Source organism: Eriocheir sinensis, chromosome 19 (genome assembly GCF_024679095.1).
Source record: "Eriocheir sinensis breed Jianghai 21 chromosome 19, ASM2467909v1, whole genome shotgun sequence".
In the NCBI taxonomy this organism is placed as follows: Eukaryota; Metazoa; Arthropoda; class Malacostraca; order Decapoda; family Varunidae; genus Eriocheir; species Eriocheir sinensis.
This window is the reverse complement of record NC_066527.1, coordinates 14,990,830-15,005,737: the sequence shown is the minus strand read 5'-3', so window position 1 is coordinate 15,005,737 and position 14,908 is coordinate 14,990,830. Positions and strand designations below refer to the sequence as shown.

The following is a 14,908-nucleotide window of genomic DNA, read 5'->3' as shown; positions in this document are numbered from 1 at the left end:
GGCAGTAATGAGAGTTGCCTAAGTTACGCTATTTGTTTAATTTGTCACAACACACGGCGGAGCAGTTACGTGCCTGAGAGAGAGAGTGGAGGTGTAGCATCAAAGCCTTCTCTGATGATCATTGCACGGAAACAACAGAATTCAAACCTTTTCATGCAGGCTCTTTGATGCTCTTGATTTCATGTGAAGATTTCGCGTGAATGGCTGAATGAGCATTGCGACGAGTGGTAGTAGCAATAGTAGTAGTAGTAGTAGTAGTAGTAGTAGTAGTAGTAGTAGTAGCAGTATTATTATTATTATTATTAGTAGTAGTAGTAGTGGCAGTAATGTAGTAGTAATATTAGTAGTAGTAATAGTAGTAGTAGTAGTAGTAGTAGTAGTAGAAGTAGTAGTTGTAGTAGTAGTTATAGAGGTAGTAGTAGTAGTAATAGTTGAAACAATAGTATACCATGTTATTATCCCTCTCCTCTGTCTGTTTTTCCTCCCTCCTCCTCCTCTTTCTCTTTTCTTTCCATCATCATCCTCGTCATCGTCACCAGCTCTTGTATGCCTTACTGTTTGTCTACTTCACCCGTGCCGGGTCAGGGTTCGAGTCCATTCACGTCCACCGTTACGGCAGTCGGCGGAGCTTAGGCGAACTTTCCTCCGCTGTGCTTACATTTTACTATGCGAGTTGGGGCGAGGCATAATTTGCGGCCCTTTTCTTTTAAGCCCCCGGAGAAGGCTGAAGATACTTTTTTGGGTGGAATGTACACGCTTGAAGATACTTTTTTTGGTGGAATGTACACGCTTGAAGATACTTTTTTTTCGCTCGAAGGTTCATCAAACGAGTTGGTTAACCAGTAGAGTGGTTGATTTTTAATTTTTCTTCGTTTCTGGTCTGGTCTGGCCTGGTGGTCGGCCCCAGCCCCTCGTTTCCCAGGCAAGTGTTTATAGTGGTGCCATCTTCCTTGACTCATGCTGCCCCCTGGAGCTCATCTTTGAGCCTCTCTTTAGAGAAAGATTCTAGAGTCCGGGTTGACAGGTGGTCTTCAGGACAGCATGTGGGTAGTCTGTGGCCACTCGTCGGTGACTGAAAAATCCCAGCTGTGGCGGCGGGCAGGACTGAACCCGCATCCTCCTGAACGCGGCGCAGACACGCTAACCACTCAGCCACCGCCTGGAACAGGCTCGGCAGTCATGTTGTGAACCACAGTACGACTGATACATTCAAGAAGGGGTTAAATAAATTCATGGATAGTGAGGTCATGTTTAAAATGTAATGTTTAAAAGACTTACCTTGTAATGGCCTACCGGCCGCTTGCAGACTTCTAACGTTTTTATGCTCTTATGTTCTCAAGAAGAAAAGGAAGACGAGGAGGAGAATTAAAAGGAGGAGGGGAAGGAAGAGGAGGAGAAGGAGGAGGAGGAGGAGGAGGAAGAGGAGGGAAAGCTAAAAGACGGGAAAAAGAAAGCAAAAAGACTTAAGAAAAGCCAAAACACAATACAGAGGAAAAAGAAACAGAGAAACAAGAAGCAAAGAACGAAGATAAGGCCAGGCGAGGAAAGGGAACCCAAACCATTCCGAGAGAATGTTGTTGTCATCATTGTTTTACCGCTGTTGTTATGGTCATAATGAGACAGGCCCTCGGTCACTGGTGGCGGCGGAGGTGGTAGCGGTGGTGGTGGTGGTGGCGTTATGAAGTCACCACCAGATGTCCAAGATTGTACCCACGTGGAATTTGGGGCCTCAATAGATATTCCCAAGCGACCACCACCTGCTAGAGACTGTCCAATGTGTGTGTGTGTGTGTGTGTGTGTGTGTGTGCGTGGGCGTGGGCGTGTGTGTGTGTGTGTGTGTGTGTGTGTGTGTGTGTGTGCGTGGGCGTGTGTGTAGAAGGAAGGAAGACATTGGAAGAATTACCCGTGTGTGTGTATGTGTGAGAATAGAAAGAAAAAGAAGTGTGTGTAAGGGAAAGGAAGGGAGAGAAGAAGGTGTGTGTGTGTGTGTGTGTGTGTGTGTGTGTGTGTGTGTGTGTGTGTGTGTGTGTGTGTGTGCGTGAGCGTAAGAAAGAGATGAAGGAAAAGAAAGGACAGTATTTGTGTGTGTGTGAAACTGGAAGAAAAGAAAGAATAAGAAGTATATGGAAGGGGAAGGGAGGGAGACAGAAGAGGGGGAAGAGGAAAAAGAGGGAAAGGGGAAAGGGAGGATAACTGTGTCTATGGGGAAGAAAATATGTGTTTGTGTATAGGGGAGGAGAGGAAAGGGAGGGGGGAGTCAACTTGGGGGGAGGGGAGAAAGGGGGAATAGGGGTGTGTGCATGTGCGTGTGCGTGTGTGTGCGTGTGTGTGTTTGCGTAGAACTCTTTGTGACACTTGAGGATTGTAGAGGATTGGTGGAGAGGAAGGAAGAGAAGGCGGAGAAGAAGGAGGAAGGAGGAGAAGGAAAGAGAACTTGTAGAGGGAGGAAAGTGGAAAAAAAAGAAATAAGTGAAAAAACGAAAGCAAGAAAAATGGAAATGGCTGAGGTAATAAAGGAAGAAAGAGAGGAAGAAAAGGAAGGTAGAATGAGAACTTGGAGTAGGAGGAAATTGGAAGAAAAAGAAATAAGCGAAGAAACTAAACGAAGAAAAACGGGAATGGCGAACGTAATAAAGGAAGGAGGAAGGGAATGAAACGAAAAAAGAATAACAGGAGGAAAAGAAAAGACAGAAGAGAAAAAAACAAAGAAAGAAAAGGAAGTATGGCGAACGTAATCACTATGAAGGAAAGAAGGAAATTAAGAAAGAATGAAACGAAGACTAACACCACACACAATCTCCACTTATCCACTCGACACAATCTTCCAAACACCTATCCCCTATTCTTCGACAACACTCAGCTGTCACCTTTTTCAACACTAAATATCCTCGGTCTATCCTTAGCTCAAAATCTCAACTGGAAACTCTCACATCTCCTCTCTTACTAAATCAGCTTCCTCGAGGTTGGGCGTTCTGTATCGTCTCCGCCAGTTCTTCTCCCCCGCACAGATGCTTTCCATATATAGGGGCCTTGTCCGCCCTCGTATGGAGTATGCATCTCACGTGTGGGGGGGCTCCACTCACACAGCTCTTCTGGACAGAGTGGAGTCTAAGGCTCTTCGTCTCATCAGCTCTCCTCTTACTGACAGCCTTCTACCTCTTAAATTCCGCCGCCATGTTGCTTCTCTTTCTATCTTCTATCGATATTTTCATGCTGATTACTCTTCTGAACTTGCTAACTGCATGCCTCCCCTCATCCCGCGGCCCCGCTGCACACGACTTTCTACTCATGCTCATCCTTATACTGTCCAAACGTCTTATGCAAGAGTTAACCAGCATCTCCATTCTTTCATCCCCTTCATTGGTAAACTCTGGAACAGCCTTCCTTCGTCTGTATTTCCTCCTGCCTATGGCCCCCACACACTATCATGCATGCATGCGCATTCATGGTGTTTGTGCATGCATAACCACAGTGTGTGGGCATGACTGAAGGCATGCGCATGCGATTGAAGACGCATAATGAGGGTCCGACACGGTTGGATTTTTAACCGTCATTCATGACGGTTGCACATGCATGAATGACAGTGTGTGGCGATGAATGAGCAAACCGTCAGTCTTCCACCACCAGCCATGGCGAGCACACAGGAAACACAGGCATTTTGGCGCGAATTTATTGAACTGTATAGAAGTTTCCCAGCATTGTGGACGATTAAAAGTGAGGAATATAAAAATAGAAGCTTGAAAGGGGAACACTACAAGCAGCCATCTCATCTTGACTGGCAGAGCGACGCACGCCAACTGATGCATATGCACTCATGAGTGACAGTGTGTGGCCAAAACCAATGATTGACGTGCTTGCGCAATCATGCATGAAGGCACATGCATGCATGGTAGTGTGTGGGGGTGTTATGACTTGACCTCTTTCAAGAAGAGTGTATCAAGACACCTCTCCACCCGAAATTGACCTTTCTTTTGGCCACTCTTTACTTTTTACATTTGTGGGAGCGGCGAGTAGCGGGCTTTTTTTTTTGTACTCTTTCTGTTTCCCTTGAGCCGCATCCATTGATGTAAAAAAAAAATACAACAAGAAAGGAAGAAAAAATAACAGGAAGGAAGGAAGAATGAAGGAACCATGAAGGAAGGAAGAATGAAAGGGGACAAGAATAACAGGAAGAAAGGAATACATGAAGGAAGAAAGAAGGAAAGAAAGAAAGAATAAGAGGATGAAACTGATATATGAAGGAAGGGTAAACAGTATACAGAAAGACGCCAAAAGTATCACCTCCACCACCACCACCACCACCACATTCAACACCATCTTCAACACCACATTCACCACCACAATACCTTTTAAAAGTGTTTGCTCCCCCGTTTGATGTTTCGAAAAGTTAGATTGTCGAAGGGAGTCAATACCACCACCACGACCACCATCACCACCACCACCACCACCAATACTGTCTTCACTTCCTTAAAAAAAAGAGTAAACAAAAATCAAGTTCATAGAAATATATATATGTAGACAAAATAAATTGCTGTTTCCTGCTTATTTTATATTATTTTGGTTTTATTTTATTAGTGTGCCTGTGTGTGTGTGTGTGTGTGTGTGTGTGTGTGTGTGTGTGTGTGTGTGTGTGTGTGTGTGTGTGCTTCTTCCTCCCTTCCTTCTTCCCTTACCCTCTTTTTTGCCTTATTCTCTACCTTTTGTTTCCTTTTCCTTTATTACATTTTCCTTGTCTCCCCTTTATTTTACTCCCCTTCCCTTTCTTATCTCCTTTCTCATCTTCCTCTTCAATGTTGCCGCCTCAGCCAGCCCTTTCCTCCCCTCTCTCTCTTCTCCCTTCTCTCCCTTTCCTCGCCCCAGGCATACCTCTCCCCTCTCTCTCTCCCTCTCTGTCTCTTCCCTTCACTTCCCTCCTTCACCTTCCCTCTTCAGACATTTTCACCTGCAGCTACTAAGTCACCTACCTACCCTTACCTTACACATTTTTCTCTCTCTCTCTCTCTCTCTCTCTCTCTCTCTCTCTCTCTCTCTCTCTCTCTCTCTCTCTCTCTCTCTCTCTCTCTCTCTCTCTCTCTCTCTCTCTCTCTCTCTCTCTCTCTCTCTCTCTCTCTCTCTCTCTCTCTCTCTCTCTCTCTCTCTCTCTCTCTCTCTCTCTCTCCTTTGTCCATTAAATCCCTCACATCACCACCATCTGTTCTTCTCCTCCTCCTCCTCCTCCTCCTCCTCCTCCTTCTCCTCTTCCTTCATTTTCTCATCTTGCCCTTCTCCTTTTCCTCCACTTCCTCCTCCACTTCATTCCTCTCCCGAAAGAGTTTTTACCTACACCAGAACCATTAGAAAAAGGACAAAACAATACTGGTCCCATGACAAACGAGGTCGATGTACCAACGGAGAATACACGCTGAAGAATGGCTCATATAAGCTTCGATTGTGTCTGAACGGCTGAGAACACGAGTCCATCCCCGAAGGTTCTGTTCCGCCGAGGGAGATTGCAATACTCCTTGAAGATAACACAGGATGCGAACAGGATGTGAGAATGTATCTGGAACACCTCCACACAAACAATAGGACCTGACTACCGATAAAACTGACCAGTGTTATGAAAAGTGCGAGCTTCTGCAGATCGTACAGGGTGAACCGGATCTTGATATCGCTCCCTGAATAAATTGAAACATGTAAGACACTGAAAATTTGCCTATTAAAAAGCTAATAGGCTGCTATGCTCGGGTTCATAGCGAGGAACTTCGAGTGTAAGACGCCGGGAGTAATGTTATCTCTGTATAGCCCGTTGGCAAGACCTTACCTGGAATATGCAGAGCAAATGAGAGTATCAGGACAACTCTCTTTTCGAAATTGACCTCTCTTTTGGCCACTCCTCTCAACTCTTTTTATAGAGCAGTGATTTGTGGGGTTATTCTCATTATTGTTTTTCTTCTTTTTTGCCCTTGAGCTGTGTCCTTTGCTGTAAAAAAAAAAGTTCTGGTCACCTTAATGGAAAAAGAACATCGAATTATTCAAGAGAGTACAGCGACGAGCCGCGAACATGATACCATCGATGAGGACAAGACCTTATCAAGAACGACTCAAGTGACTCAACCTCTCTATGTTGGAATAAGCTCAGTAACGTTGATCACTCTAGGTTTTTTGAGCTTATAAATAACCCGACGACTAAAAGAAACGATCAAGAAGTTTAAACAAAGCCATGCAGTGCAGACATTAGGTAACAGGAGTGTTTTATTATCAGAGCAACATGTACCTGCAAAACTTGGTACGCAAACAATAAAGTCTTACATAAACAGCTAGAGCCATTATTCTGTTGCGTCAAGAGTGAGGTCAACGTCCCCACTTATATCTTTAAGCCCCACGTATCGCTGGCCTTAGGGTGGATGGCAAGACCCAGCTGTATCTTAGAGTCAAGGACCTCATTTTTACCCGCCAGCAACCATGAAAGATAATGTACAAAGTTTGAACGGAGAGAGAAAGAGAGAGAGAGATTAGTATGGTAAAGGAGGCGCCTAATTAGAAGATATTCAATACCTCTCTCTCTCTCTCTCTCTCTCTCTCTCTCTCTCTCTCTCTCTCTCTCTCTCTCTCTCTCTCTCTCTCTCTCTCTCTCTCTCTCTCTCTCTCTCTCTCTCTCTCTCTCTCTCTCTCTCTCTCTCTCTCTCTCTCTCTCTCTCTCTCTCTCTCTCTCTCTCTCTCCACACACACACACACACACACACACACACACATATGACCGGTGTGTGAGATAGTGGCGACAATGATTAGCCCTCAGCACGCTGCCGACTGGGATTAGAGAGAGAGAGTGGGACTCGTGCAAATCGTTAAACTGAACCTTTGTCATGTAGTCTTCTATTCCGATAAGTTTCTCTCTCTCTCTCTCTCTCTCTCTCTCTCTCTCTCTCTCTCTCTCTCTCTCTCTCTCTCTCTCTCTCTCTCATTCCCTTTCTCTTTCTCATCCCTGTCTCTTTCTCATTCCTTTCTTAGATCTCCCTCCCCCGCCTCCTCCTCCTCCTTTACAATCATACAAATCACACAATCAACATGCGTGGGAAGCCTCTGCAAGTCGTACAGGAGAAGTCGGGTTTCGGGGTTACCAACAACAGTGCCTTGAGACCCACCAAGCACTGTAAGTCTGCCCATTAGAAAGCTAACACCATGCTTGGGTTCATAGCGGGGAACTTCGAGTGTAAGGCGCCTGGAGTAATTTTCCTATGTAATGCGTTGGTAAGACCTCACCTGGATTATGCAGTGCAGTTCTGGTCCATTTATTACAGAACAGACATTGAGTTGGTTGAGTGAGTACAGCGACGTGCCCCAATAAATTATCCTATTCTTGAGGCCCCAGCGGTATAAGGAACGACTGAAGCAACTGAATATATACACGTTGGAAAGGAAACTACTATTGCGAATGGATTTGATATAGGCCAAATAAGTAGTTAAATAAGGCGTGTCGATTCCGCAGAGTTCTTTTTAGGCTCCATACAAAATAGAGAATTTGAAACGACGGTCAAACAATTCAAGTGAGGCGATAAATTTAATATCTGCAAGTTTTATTACTCTCAAGTCGAGTTATCCATTAGTGAGGCAACCAGCCAACAGAAATATTTGATGGGAAAGAAAACAACTTCATAGAAAATCGAATCAGCGTTACTTCATTGTGTGAAGAGTGACCTGAACGGCCCCACGCGTACATACATCAAGGGTTTAGATCTCTCCCCGGGTCACTGAAGAGGCTGACGGACTGATCACATTACAACATCAGGCGACCTCGCTATAGCCAACAACCTTTCCCTTCCTTCCTCTTCCATGTTTCCACGCTTCCTCCTCTTTCGCTCATCTGCCTCCTCCTTCACCTCTTCCTCCTCCTCCTCCGATCTGTCATTCACGTCACTCGCCTGCCTTACGCCCTTTATCCAACCTCACCCCCCCCCTCCTCTCTCTCTCTCTCTCTCTCTCTCTCTCTCTCTCTCTCTCTCTCTCTCTCTCTCTCTCTCTCTCTCTCTCTCTCTCTCTCTCTCTCTCTCTCTCTCTCTCTCTCTCTCTCTCTCTCTCTCTCTCTCTCTCTCTCTCTCTCTCTCTCTCTCTCTCTCTCTCTCTCTCTCTCTCTCTCTCTCTCTCTCTCTCTCTCTCTCTCTCTCTCTCTCTCTCTCTCTCACACACACACACACACACACACACACACACACACACACACACACACACACACACACACACACACACACACACACACACACACACACACACACACACACACACACTGTTGTCTTAGCACACGAAACTCACCTCACATGATCCCAATTATCTCACTAATGAAGGTTCAGGTGTGTGTGTGTGTGTGTGTGTGTGTGTGTGTGTGTGTTTGCTGTACAAACAGTGGACATAAGTGATAAAGAAAGGCGAAAAAATAGATCCCTGGAACGTGCTGTGAGAGAGAGAGAGAGAGAGAGAGAGAGAGAGTTTCTTCTCAACTCGTAGCTTTGTGAATTTTCTACACTCAAAATCAAACTCTGAATTCACTCTTGTTTGTCAGTCAGTCGGTCAGTTAGCCAATTAGTCAGCCAGTCAGTCACTCAGCTAGCCAGTCAGTCACTCAGCTAGCCAGTAATTCACTCAGTCAGTCAGTCAGTCAGTCAGTCATACATGAAAAGAGTAATAAATCAGTCAGTTAATCAGCCTGTCAGAGAATCATTTAGTAAGTATGTTATTTAATCAGTGAATCACAGTCAGGTAATCAGTCAGTTAGTCAGTCACGTAGTAAGCCAGTTTTTAGTCAAGAAATCATTCAGTTAGTCAGTCTGCTAGTCAGCCATATAGCAATCAAATTATTTAGTCAACCAGCCACTCAGTCATTCAGGTAAGCAATCACTGAGTAAGCAAAATATAGAGTCTGTCAGTCAGTCAGTAAGTCAGTCAGTCAGTTAATTAATCAGGAATGCAGCAAACTATTTTAAGTCACCAGCATATATTTACCTTGGCCACCTGTCCCCCTTACCTGTCTCCTTGTTTACCTGTGGACTGCATTCCTTTACGACACACACACACACACACACACACACACACACACACACACACACACACACACACACAAACACATACAAAGAGGAAAGAAGTAGTAAAGAAAGGAAGTAAGGAAAGAGAGAATATTTAAATGAATTGCATAAAAGAAAAGGAAACGAAGAGAAGAAAGAGGAGGAGGAGGAGGATCGTAAATGGAAAAAAAAACAAAAAAAAGAATGAAAGATTATATCCTTGAAGAGATAAGGGAGACAAAGGAAAAAAGAGAGAGAGAGAGAGAGATGAGGAACAGGTAAATGCGAAGCGGAGAATTAATGAAAATTAATGAAGATGAATCCCGAACACACACACACACACACACACACACACACACACACACACACACACACACACACACACACACACACACACACACACACACACACACATTATATAATCCAGTCACATACACGCCAAGTCACCGAAACATGCATTTACACATACATACATACATACATGCATTCATACATATATACATACACGTATACATAATTACATACATGCGAATATTAACGCTGTCCTTGCACCATTTACACACACACACACACACACACACACACACACACACACACACACACACACACACACACACACACACACACACCGCTCCGGTGGCTCAGTCAGTAAAGCGCTGCGGTGCGAGGCTTAACGGCCAAACAGGCGGCGGTTCGAGCCCTGCTCAGGCCGGATTCTTTCGGTTGACTAGGAGTGGTTACTGTTCCCCCTTGAGCAAGTGGGATGGGGTGTGTGGTGTGTGAGGTCCTGGCAGTACCCAGAGATCGACGATAGCGAGTCCAACTAGTGATCAGGCCGTGGTGGAAAAAAAAAAGAATTACACACACACAAACACACATACAGTGATTAACCTGTCAAATGTCGCTTACATGCACTCAAAAAGCGTACACAGGCAGAAAAATAAAGCACACACACGCACGCACACACGCACATACACACGCACACACGCACACGGAAAAAAAGTTCACACGGGAGATTCATCACGCGAAAAATGGAAACGTCGTAGTCTGTTTGTGTCGTGTGTGTGTGTGTGTGTGTGTGTGTGTGTGTGTGTGTGTGTGTGTGTGTGTGTGTGTGTGTTTTCTCTAGTTTTTATCTCATTTCTTCTTCGTTTTCTTTTTCCTCCTCCTTTTATTACATTGTCTTCCTATATTCTTCTTTACCTTTTTATTATTTCCTCCTGTTTCCTTGTTACTGATGTTGTTGTTGTTATTGATGATATTTTTCTTGTTCTTAGCCTTGTTCTTCCTCTTCTCTCTTTTTCTTATATATTTTTCCTCATTTTCTTCTTTACTCTTTTATTTCTTCTTCTCTTGTTAGCTCGTTGCTGGTATTGTTGTTGTTGTTAATGCTGTTCTTGTTCTTGTTCTCCTTCACCTTGCTTTAACCTCATATTTATCTGTTTTTTTCTTATTTTCTCTTGTTCTGTTTTTGGTGTTGTTAGTATTCTTGTCCTTGTTATTGTTCTTGTTATAGTTCTTTTTCATCTTTCTTTTTCTCATATTTATCTCATTTTCTCTCTTTTCTCCTGTTATATTGTTCCTGTTGGTGGTGGCTTTCTTGTTCTTCTTGTTCTTCTTGTTCTTCTTCTCGTTCTTCTTCTTCTCCTTCATCTTCATCTTCTAATTACCAGCTGTATCCCTTAGGCTTTAATAAACAGACGGATGCCGAGGTGGGATTATGGGATCACACACACACACACACACACACACACACACACACACACACACACACACACACACGATAATGACAATGTTTATTTTTTCTTTCTTTTCATTCTTTATTTCTTTATTTTCATTTTTTTTTCTTTTATATATTTTTTACTAGTTACACACACACACACACACACACACACATACACAGACACACACACACACACACACACACACACACACACACACACACACACACACACACACACACACACACACACACACACACACACACACACACACACACTTTTAAGATTAGTTAGAATTACACACTCAATTGCCTTCACTTTCTCTCCTAATTTCTTCCTCCTCCTCCTCCTCCTCTTCCCTCTTCCTCCTCCTCCTCTTCCTCCTCCTCCTCCTCCTCCTCTCCTTATCTCTCAACTCTATCTTTCCTCCATTCATTCCTCTTCCTCATCCGTCTCATCTTCCTCCTCTCTCTCTCTCTCTCTCTCTCTCTCTCTCTCTCTCTCTCTCTCTCTCTCTCTCTCTCTCTCTCTCTCTCTCTCTCTCTCTCTCTCTCTCTCTCTCTCTCTCTCTCTCTCTCTCTCTCTCTTCAAACAAAATAAAAATAGAAAGTGAAAGGGCTCGTGATGAATACCTGTCCGACTCTCTGGTTACCTTTGCCTGCCTACCTGTGCGACCAATTAGCAGGTGTGTGAGGGTGTAGCAGGTGTGTGACAGGTGTGCAAGGGTGATTAAGGCAGGTGATTCAATTAGAGTAGTAATTAAGTATTTTTCGTTTTTCTTTTACCTGAGAGAGAGAGAGAGAGAGAGAGAGAGCCAGCACCATAATCCTTCTAATGCCTCCTCCTCCTCCTTCCCTCCCTCTCTGCCTCCCTTCTCTTCTCTCCCTCTCGTCTCTCCATTCTCTCCACTTCCCATCCATCATTCTCTCTCCTCCAAGTCCTCTTTTATCTCCATCTCTCCTTCTCTCTCATCCCTACCTTCCTCCACCTCTAATTATTCCTCTCCTCCGTAATCTCTTTCCTCCTCCTCCTCCTCCTCCTCCTCCTTCTCCTCCTCCTCCTCCTCCTCCTCCTTCTTTTCTCAACTCATTACCATTTTCTCTCTTCCTCTTTCTCTTCTTTTGTAATCAGTTCCTTCCTTCCTTCCTTCCTTCCTCCTTCCTTCCTCTTTTTCTCCTCTCATCTTTCTAACTTTCCTTTATTTCCTCATTTATTTTCTTCCTGTTTTCCTCTCTGTTATCCCCGGTCTTTTCCTCTCTCCCTCTTATTCTCCCTTCCTTCCTCTTCCTCTCTTTCCATCTCCCTTCTTTTCTCTCTCTTTTCATTTCCCTTTATCTCCTTTCTTTCGTCTTCCGTCTCTCTTTCCTTCCTTTCTCTTCAATTCTTTATCTCCCTATCACTTCTTTTTTTTTTTACTCCCCTCAACTTTTTTTCATTCATCTTTCCTTCTCTCTCTCCTTCCCGTCTTTCTTCTCTTCGTCCTTCCTTTCTTTCTTCATTTTCTGTCTATTTCCTTTTCTCTTACCTCCATTAATTTTCCCTCTCTTATTCTCTACCTTCTATCATTTTTCTCTCCTTCGTCTCCTCTCTCTCTCTCTCTTCCTCTCCTTCCTCTTCCTTTTTTTCCTCCATTTATTTCACGCCAATATTCCTCCCTTTTAAATCTGAACCTTTTCCTCCACTCCCTTGCTCCCTCCCTCCATCTTTCTCTCTCCCTTCTTCCTCCCTCCCCTTCTCCTCCTACCTTTCTCTATTCCCTCATTCATTTTATTTCAATTTTCCTTCCCATCAATTCCAAACTCTTTTCATTTCTCCCTCCCTTCCCCTCTTGTCTCTCTCTTCGTCTTCTCCCTCTCTCTCCTTCTCCTCCTCCATCCTTTCTCTCACTCTTTCTTTCTTCCTTTCATTTATTCATTCTATCTGAGTTGTCTTTATTCTCAATTTCTAAATCATTTCTTCTAATTTGTTTACATCCTTCCTTCCTTTCCATTCTTCCTTCTTCCTTTCTCTCCCTTTCTTCTTTCTTTCTCCCTCTTTCTTTCTTTCTTCCCCTTACTCCCTTCTTTACTCTGTTTTCTCACTCTCCTTACTCTCCTCCTTTATTCTTTATTTACTCCCTTTTAAATCTTAATTATCTACCTCTCTCCATCTCGTACTTTCTTCTCTCCCTTCCTCTCTCTCCCTCCCATTCGTTCCCTTCCATCCTTATTATTTCCCTCATTTCCTCCTCTCCTCTCATTCTTCCTCTCTTGATTCTTTTTACTTTCCATTTTAACTTATTCTGTTGCTATTTTCCTTCTTTCTTCCCTCATTTTATCTCTCTTTTCCTCCTTCCCTCTCTCTTCCTCTAGCTCTCAATCTTCCTCTCTTTCCTCCCTCCCTTACTTTCTCCCTCCCTCTCATTACCATCCTTCCTTCCCTCTCTAATTCATTTTGTTGCTAATACCCTTCCTCTCCTCCCTCCCTCCTTCCCTCCTTCCCTCCCTCCTCCTTCCTCTGGGTCTCAGGTATCTCATTAACCCACCCTCATAGCACCTGTCTGTTGTACCTGGCCTCACCTCACCTGAGCATCATCTCACCTAACAATCACCTCACCTTACCTGTCTTTTTTCTTACCTGACGTCGCTTCACCATTTATTGACTTCTTTCCAGTTATTTTATTCCTTATTTGGTCTCATTTTTTGGGGGGGGGTTCTCCTCCTCTTCTATCTTTTATTTTTTTTGTCTTCGTCCCATTTCCCTTTTTTTTCCTGATTTGTTTCGTTGTTTCATCTTTAAAATTTCATTCCCTTATCTCTTTCTCTGTTTATTTTCTCCTCTCTTTCTACTCTTCTTACTCTCCTTACTTCCCTCATTCTGTCTCTCTCTCCCTCCTTCCTTCCCTCTCACACACACACACACACACACACACACACACACACACACACACAGCCAAACAAACTCCCCTTCCTTTCTTCCGTAATTTTCCTTCCTTTCTTTCCTCCCTTCCTACCTCCTTCCCTCCCTTCTTCCCTCATTCTCTTTTTTCCTCCTTCCCTCTCTCTCTCTCTCTCTCACACACACACACACACACACAGTACACAGTTATAGGGCTTCAGGGCAGGGCGGGATAGTGTTACTCGTCAGAACTAATTTGTGTGTTTCTCTCTCTAATTTCATCCGTGATCTTCTCAACCTGATGAATTAATTAATGAGCTTGCGTGAACCTGAGACACATGGTGGATGAGGGGGGGGTGGAGGGGAGTGGATAGGGCGGCTACTGGTAATGGCGGAGAGGGAGGAAGGAAGGGAGAGAGAGAGAGAGAGAGGGGGGGAGGATGAAGAATAGGGGAATGAAAGAAGGGTGGAAAGAGCAAAGAACTAAAGATACAGAAAAGATATAGAAGGCAAAAAAATTAGAGATGGAAGGAGGTAAAAAAGGGAGGAAGGAAATGAAGAGAGACTAAAAGAGAGATAGAGATAGAGGATAGGAGAAAAGGGTGGAAAAGAGCAAAGGTGGAAGGAGAATAGATAAAAGGAAGTGAAAAAGAGAGAAAGGAAGGAAGGGAGAGAGGTAGAGTAATAGGGACAAAGGGCAGAAAAGAGAAAAGGAGAAAGGGTGCGAGATGGGATAAAAGAAATTGATACAGAAGGGAATGGAGGTAGAGGGAGAAAGGGAGAGAGGGAAGTAAGAATGAAGGAAGGGGAAAAGTAGAGGGTTGGGAAAAGGGTGAGAAAGGGCAAAGAAATTAGGAAACAGAAATACGAAGGAAAAGTAGAAGGAATATTGAAAGAAGGGAGAAGAAGGAAAGGAGAATGGAGAAAAGATGGAAGAGAAAAAAAGAGAATTGCTGGTAGAATCAGAAGAGGGGAAACGAGGGAAGAAAAAAATGGAGAGAATTGGGATGGGAGGAAAATGTGAGAGAATGAAAATAAAGCACAATAGTAGCAGTAGTAGTAGTAGTAGCAATAGTAGTAGTAGTAGTAGTAGTAGTAGTAGTAGTAGTAATAGTGATAATAATAATGATAATAATAATAATAATAATAGTGATAATAATAATGATATTAATAATGTTAGTATTAATAGCCCACAACTCAGCTGAGATAATTAGTATATCAAGGGCAAGAGGGGAGTGGAAACACACACACACACACACACACACACACACACAC

General features: G+C 43.7%; 1 protein-coding gene across 1 annotated transcript in view; it reads left to right on the top strand.

Moving 5' to 3' along the window:
* The window catches only part of LOC127000983 (putative neural-cadherin 2), a 179,071-nt gene that overhangs the window by 40,529 nt on the left and 123,634 nt on the right, over positions 1-14,908 (top strand). The window lies entirely within an intron of this gene.